We start from the raw sequence: 8232 nt of genomic DNA on the forward strand, positions 1-8232 counted from the left end.
TTCTACAACCTTTTTTGCCATAGTTGTTATGTGAATCACTACAATTATTAAGTTAGTAGCAGTTATTAAGTAGCTTCCCCATTGACTTTGCTTGTCAGGAGATCACAAGAGTTAATCACATGACCCTGAGACACTGCAACCGTCATAAATGCATGCCAGCTGCCAAGCATCCAAATTTCTATCATGTAACCATGGGGATGCTGTAATAGTACTGTGAAAAACGGTCATAAATCACTTTTTCCATTGTCATTGTAACTTCATAGTTACTATAAACAAATGGTTTTAAGTCGAGGACTACCTGTAGAAAGGATGAGATAATTCCTAGGTGTACTTATCACGTTTTCCCAAAAATAAGACAGGGTCTTATTTTCTTTTGATCCTCCAAATAAGAGGTTGGCCTTATTTTTCAGGGAGGTCTTATTATTTTTCAGGTGCAGGAAGCAGCAAGCCCACCAGCCCCACCCTCTCCATCCCACCACCTGCTTGCCTGCAGCCACAATGACCCAAGTTCTCCCTGCATCCTGGCTTGGGACTGCCCTGCTTGCTGGCCGCGGAACAGCTGACTGTGCTGAGGCAGCCACATCCCTTCACTAATGCTTTCCAGCTCCATTCTCCGCTCCACGTGCAGGATAAGAAAAGTAGACTGTGTGCCTATGGTAAAAAAAATATATCAGAAAATACCTTCCAAGTTCTCGCAAAAAAAAAAAGAAAAAAATCTCGAGAAGTTGGAAGTAGTCCCACAAACTACTTTTCTTGCCCTGCACGTGGCAGTGGAGAATGGAGCAGGAAAGCAGGTTAGTGGAGGGATGTGGCTGCCTTGAGGGGGGGCAGTAGGGATCTCTCTCTTACACACCCACACTCCATCCTTTCCTTGGGGACTCTGGACAGAAGCAGAGAAGGCTTCGGATAGAGCAGTGTTTCTCAACCTTGGCAACTTGAAGTCTGTGGACTTCAACTCCCAGAATTCCCCAGCCAGCATAGCTTCAAGTTGCCGAGGTTGAGAAACATTGGGATAGAGTATTTGGGGGGATGTGCCTCTGCGCTGAGACCCCAAGGAAAGAACGATTGCCAGGAAAAGGTGGGAAGGGGCTTTTGCCTCTTAAGCTGTTCTGAGTCTGTGCTGAGCTTCAGAACAGGGTAAGAGAAAGTAAAATCTCCCCTCCACATTTTCAAGCCGTTTGCAAAAATGCCCCATTCCGATCCTTCAAATGCTGCAATCCTGGAATATGCTGAAGGCTCGAAATGGGGCATTTTTTGCGAACGGCTTGAAAATGTGGAGGGGGATATTCCTACCTCTCCCCCTGTTCTGAAGGTCAGCACAGACTGAAAACAGGATAAGAGACAAACTCTCCCCCTCCCCGTTTTCAAGCGGTTTGCAAAAACGCCCCATTCCATGCCTTCAATCCTGGAATCCTGGATAATATGAAAGATCAGAATGGGGCGTTTTTTCAAACCGGTTGAAAATGGGGAGGGGGGAATTTGTCTCTTATCCTGTTTTCAGTCTGTGTTGACCTTCAGAACAGGGGGAGAGGCAGGAATAGCCTTCTCCACATTTTCAAGCCGTTTGCAAAAACGCCCCATTTCGAGCCTTCAGTAGGTGAGAAGCCACCTCTTTTTGTGTGTGTGTGTGTTCAAAAGTTTTATTTCTTTTAAAACAAACATTTTATCATTCCTCAATCAGTAAGACATCAAAGTACAATTTTTTCTATGTCAAAATAATTCTAGTTTACCACCAAATTCTTGTCTAGCCTAATGCATACCCCTCCCTCCACCCTCCCCCCAACCCCCTCCTCCTCCCCCCCCCCCCGACTTCCCAGAACCCGTACACGGTATGGATTTTTAACAAACACAGAAGCCACCTCTTATAGGCATAAAAATCCATACACTTGGGACATTGGAAGAAGCCCTGCGAGGAGACACTGCTGCCGAAGTGCAGGAAATCTCCCCCCCACACACACCTGCAAATCGTCCTTTCAAAGAGGAGTTTCACCAGGACGAAGAGGTGGATGAAGGCGGCGTTTGTGTCGCCTTCATCCTGGTGAAACTCCTCTTTGAGGGGACGATCTGCAGGTGGGGGGGGGGAAGCGTCTCCTTGCAGGGTTTCTTCCGATGTCCCAGATGTATTAATTTCCACACCTTCTTTTCCTGTTCCGTGGATGGAATTGCGAGCTGTGACTGTCACCATTATGTAAGGAGGGCATTTGGGTTGTGTTGCTTGGCCTCTGGCTTCTTTTGCAGCCTCAATTGGCTGCAAAAGCGATTTTGCTTTGCTGGAGGCAGGAGGCCTTAGCAGTACCTGCGAATCAGCTGTTTTGTGAACCAGCTGATCCTATTAAGGGGCCAAGAAGCCCTGAGGTGATGGGGAAGGGAAGGGCTGCCCCCTGTTCTGGCTAAACCCACCCCTTCACTAGGGTTTATTTTCAGGGGAAGGTTTATATTTTTGCCCACCCTGAAAATCTGGCATGGCTTTAGTTTCAGGACATGTTGTATTTTCGGGGAACAAAATCTGGCATGGCTTTAGTTTCAGGACATGTTGTATTTTCGGGGAACACGGTATCACTCAGCTCCTGTTATGAATCCATTTTTTAAAATTATCAGAGCAGGCTGGGGTGTCTTTTTCTTCTTTCTTTTCAGTGTAGGTACTCGTAATCTGTTCAAGAGCCTCCTAGTTATCAGCCACACCATGGAACGGCTTCACAAATTGTGGTATGCTATAATCTGGATTAGTTTTACATGTGACACAATGCACAGTACAAGCAATTGTCACTTGTAATTTGTAAAGCAATTGCGCTATTGAATGCAATAGCTGACTCTCCAACTTCATGTTTTAATGTCGTGTCATTGTGATAGAATATCTCCCCCAACCCTTAACTACTTCCCTGAACATCACAAGGCCAGCGCAACGAGGGGAAGGGAAGTTGTGTCAGATGCATTCTTGATCTTTTAATCCCCCTCCCAAAACACATTCAATGTTGAAAAGCAACAATGAATTAAACACTTTATTCTGCTTGTTCTTTTTTGGCTATGCATGTAAAATAGGGCAGTAATAGCAAAGAAATACTAAACTTCAGTGTTTCTTTATCGGGAATATCATTTATTTATTTTGACTTCTGAATACACAGTATTTTAATCTTACATGAGAACAATATAATGATTTATAATATAAATTGGTGAAACAAGCATAGAAAAATGCATTTATTTTGAATGATTTAGTCTTTCCAATCACCCCATTAATTGAATGGTTGGAATTGCAATCCCAGGAAAAAACAAAATGTATCAGATTGAACAGATGCAAATAAAAATTTTAAAAATCAATTTATAATGCAATTCTATAATTAAGATTTTGTTTGAGATGTAACATTGGTAGAAAAGTAGGTACCAGAATTTGAGTTATATTTGTTCAACTACAAATTCTTGTTCTGTTTCTACTCTTCTGCAAGGGTAAAAATTGGTATTAAATTCATAGTGCTACCACATCTTCTAAGCATTTCCCCACAAGCCCAATACCCAATCTTCTCAGTCTTTTTCCACTACTGCTTTTTAAAAATGTATTTATATCTCACCTTTATTATGTTTACAAACAACTCAAAGTGGTGAACATATCCAACACATCTTTCTCTTCCTATTTTCCCCATAACAACAGCCTTATGAAGTGAGTTGGGCTGGCTTTCATGGATAAGACAAGGCCTGAACTCATGGTCTGCTGCTTTCTAGCCTAGTGCCTTAACCACTACACCAAACTTTTGCCAATCTTCTTGATGGTCCATAACCCCAGGTTCTTAACTTTAATTTTGGAATTTACAATAACTGTAAATATTGTATGTTTCATTGAATTTGGCACAGAATGTCAATGTATGGGGGGAAATGGTACCTGTAAATTACACTGAATTTATACTCTCATCCTATACACATAACTGCAGATAATCAAGGAGACCATCATCAAATGGTAAGGCACACAACTGGGTATTAGGTATCTCAATTCCCATTTCATATTCATTTACAATACAGAATGGAGGACAACAGAAACAAACAAACAAAAAATAGGGAGTCCTGCAAACATCCAGCCATAAATTTAGACTTAGACTTTCATGCAGGCCTCTGCTGCCACCTAGTAGTCATCTAAGGTTTTGCAGTCACAATCTGAGAGCCCTAAAGGAAAGACATTTGTCCTGAGATTATTGACTTCCCATTCAAGAACTTGAGCTATCACTAACATCTGATCTTCTAAAACTTTAACATAGATTGTCAAATCACTCAAGAGACAATTGAAGAACTACAAGCCTCACATACACAGTTGGGGATGCTCAGACACAGGCATTGCTCAGGAGCAAATTCATGCTCCAAAGCAGAACTCTTAAGTGGAAACTTGAGGGCCATTCATGTAATCCTTGACTTACAACCATTCATTTAGTGACCATTCAAAGTTACAGTGGCACTGAAAAACTGACTTATAATCAGGTTTCACACTTATGACCGCTGTAGCATCCCCACGGTTATGTGATCAAAATTTGGGCACTTGCCAACTGGCATGTATTTATGACAATTGCACTGTTCTAGAGTCATGTGATCACAATTTGTAATCTTCCCAGCCAGTTTCCAACAAGCAAAGTCAATGAGGGAGCCAGATTCACTTAATGACCATGATTCATTTAATAATTGCAATAATTTGTTTAACAACTGTGGCAAAAGAGGTCATAACATGGAGCAAATCTCACTTAACAACTTCCTGGTTTGTTGCTGGTTTTGGTAGCAAAGTGTCATGAACAAAAAAACACAATATCTTTCCATTTGTGGGGAAAAGAAAGATTCAGAAAAGGTTTTTGATGTTTAAACATTAAGAAACCAGAGCCTCCCAAAGCCGGGACATGCCATCCTCATTTGTTTCCATGACACCCGTGATAACTCCTAGCTCAAAGTTGGAAGATTTCCTGCTGCTTATATCACTGTTGTAACTCTTCTCCATATACCCTATATACTCTTGCTGTATTTGATAACAAGTGGCCTGAACCATCAGAGAAACTTTCTTTTCTGCAATACTGCATGCATAATACTGAATCGTAGATCTCGAGACACGAGATCTACTCAAAACAGAATAGTTTTGAGACTGATTGGAAGGACCTGTGTTCCGAAAATTGCTTCTAATTGCCAGAATATCATTAAGAAATACAAATCTTATTCAGAGACTTGAATATGGAGAGAAATTCAAAGTTAGGGGAGGATGGATAACATTCAACCCTGCCCCAATTTCTCCAACTGACATGCATGCTTCAGGTGATAGGTCTGAAAGGGAGTTCTAATGTTTACTGAAAGGCAAATACAGCTGTCAGTACAATCTGGACTCCCTTTGATTTAGGTCCTGGATTATGCAGATCTGTACTTGCATTCAAGGAAGGACAGGTTCAGTTCCCTTTCAGATCTCTTAATTAACAAGGAGGTTGGAGAGCTCTCCAGTGACACTGGAAAATGATTGAAAGGGATTTTGATCTTGTAGAACTACAGCCGAATGTGAAATGTAGAACTGTCATTATTAGGAAAAGGACAAGGATTTTTTCAGTTTCTGAATGAATGGGATCTGCTGCCGAAGTAAATTCACTGGCTGACAGCATTAATTTTTTTCCCCAGGACTCCAGGATTTAAAACAGTTCATTTAGTGACTGGATGGCATCAGGATACTCTAAAACAGTGGTAGTCAACCTGGTCCCTACCGCCCACTTGTGGGTGTTCCAGCTTTCATGGTGGGCGGTAGGGGTTTTGTCCGATACTGAAGCACTTTCTTTTTTTAAATTTAATTGACTTCCCTACTTTATAAATCACTATTACGGTGGAACTGGCCGTTAGAACATTTTACTACTAACAGAGATACAAAAGTAGGCGGTAGGTATATAAAGGTTGACTACCCCTGCTCTAGAATCTCTAGCTCTCTATCTATTAGATTAGAAGTATAATCTTCTGTAGTCTAGCAAGATTTTTTTTTATTACATGTAAGCAAATAAAGAATTGGAGTCAATTGGATTTCACTGTTGGCTTTGGGCTTGGGCCTGACACTAAAGAACAATAATGTTTTCAGATAGCAAAGAAGGCTCCAAACCACTTCTGGTGAGAAGCTCTAACAGTTTTAAACTTTGGACATTATGCACATATAACCCAGAATTATTTAATGTGCACAAAAGAAAAGGGATGATCAGTGTCACATAGCTTCTCTATTATTTTGCAACATAAGAATTTCTTTGTGAACATTCAGCACAATAGTTTTGATTTCTGGGCCCCCTTTTCTTTTGCATATAATGACACTATTGTTAGCTAAATCACAACTATTTTCTTCCTATTCTCATAGAGTTTGTTTTGTTGCTCCTGATTCCAAGCCTTGTACCCTACTCAATGCACTTTTACAAAAGTTCTGGCTTCCTTACTTTTATCACTCTCTTTGTATGACCAAACATTATTTCCATTGTTTGAGAAGATTTGTGCCACTGTGCTCCATGCTACCCCCCCCCCTTTTTCCCCCCTTTTGGTGGGTAATTAGAGCAGTGATTTTCCATCAACTCCTAGTTGGACCATTCCTGAAGACACCTTGCAGTGAAAGGCTCTGTTGTTGACGTCCTTTTTAAAATTTTGTTAGGTAGATTGAACAATGCACAAAGGTGTCTCCATCACTTCCCAATTATTACCATACAACTGCTGCTATGTAACTCATAGCTTCCAGTATGGCCATGGATGCTGGCACTTTTCCTTATTTTCCCATGGCATTCTTCCTCCTCTTTCATGTCTGTGAATGAACAGGATATGGTGCACAATATTTATCACGTAGTATAGCTCAAATAGAATTGATGCATAAGACTGTTGCATCAGGTGGAAATTTTATGCTCACTGCAAACCCTATGTTCTCAGCAAATGGGCATAATTTCTGTCTCTCTGCAGTGAAGTGAAGTATCAGATTAGAGACCTCCAATGCTTTTAATTAGGTACTCATTGCCCCTTTGGAAGCCACCTATAAGAGAAACAAGTTAGTGTGTATACAATATTTAAGCAAGGTAATAGTGTACTTCTATGGTGATGGAGGGCTAAAAAGAAAGGAACTAAAAAAGTAATTTGAAAAAAGCTTTTATATATGTTACTGAAGTTCTCTTTCCTTCTCTATAGCTCCAAAATCTTGCATCTCAGATAGTTTCATGAATAAAATCTTTAGTGTCAAGAAGTTCATTAATAATGGAAATCAATTGCATAATGTGTCTTTTCATTATGTTTTACTATTTACTATGTCTGCATCATAGGTTTTCTATAAACCACACATTTTTCTATTACTCTATGAAAATATAAAATAAATAATTCTATAAAGGCAACATACTAATCTAATTTTAAAATTAAAAATCATAGGAATAGCCACAGGTAGAATGATGAACTGTATAAGCTATTCATCATCATCCTAATTCTGGTGGAAAATTAAATATGTATCCAGAAAAAATATTAAAAATATATAGTAACTCTAGGTGCTGACTGGGCCATTCCAGATAAAAGAAAATTTTCTCAGCTTCTTTTGGGGCCAATATTTTATCTGGAATCATTCAGAAGACACATAATACACTCTCCAACCTATTCTCCACATGCTATTTTCATTCACATTTTGAACTCAACAAATATTGCTACGCAGTTATGGCACCTAACACATCAAATGTGGGAACTTACAGCTTTGTCTTTATTAGCTTACATTATCTAATATGCAGATTAGTTCTCCCTAACAGGAGTTCTCTATACCAGCCATTCCAGGAGATTCTTACTACAAAATGATCAGCGGAACAAACTGAAGTTTCATGCAAGATGTAACCAGAACTCCTATGCTGTACACAGTAATTGGAAAAAGATGCTTGCTTACTTTCCTCCTCAATAGGTGATACAGATTTGGAATTGTTCAATTGTTCAAACTCAAGCTTAAAGAGTTATTGGGCTATAATTCCCACCATGTCTAACCAAAGTGTTTGTACTCCTATAAACCCTTTTCAGGATTGTTCATCTTTATCCTGCCCTCACTTTATGAAAGCAGAAACGCTCAACGAGGTTATGAGAGAATCTCAAGCTGAGGAACATCACTGTTATGTGGCAATTTACTGTTAGTTGTGCCTAGTGCAACAATTTTTAAAAATCTCAAATCTATTGAGTTAGCAGACAGAAAAGGACTAATCTGGCATGCCGATGTAGCCCTGATATAAATACAGGAAGTCTATACTCAAATTACCT

Source organism: Thamnophis elegans, chromosome 3 (genome assembly GCF_009769535.1).
Source record: "Thamnophis elegans isolate rThaEle1 chromosome 3, rThaEle1.pri, whole genome shotgun sequence".
Classification (NCBI taxonomy): domain Eukaryota; kingdom Metazoa; phylum Chordata; class Lepidosauria; order Squamata; family Colubridae; genus Thamnophis; species Thamnophis elegans.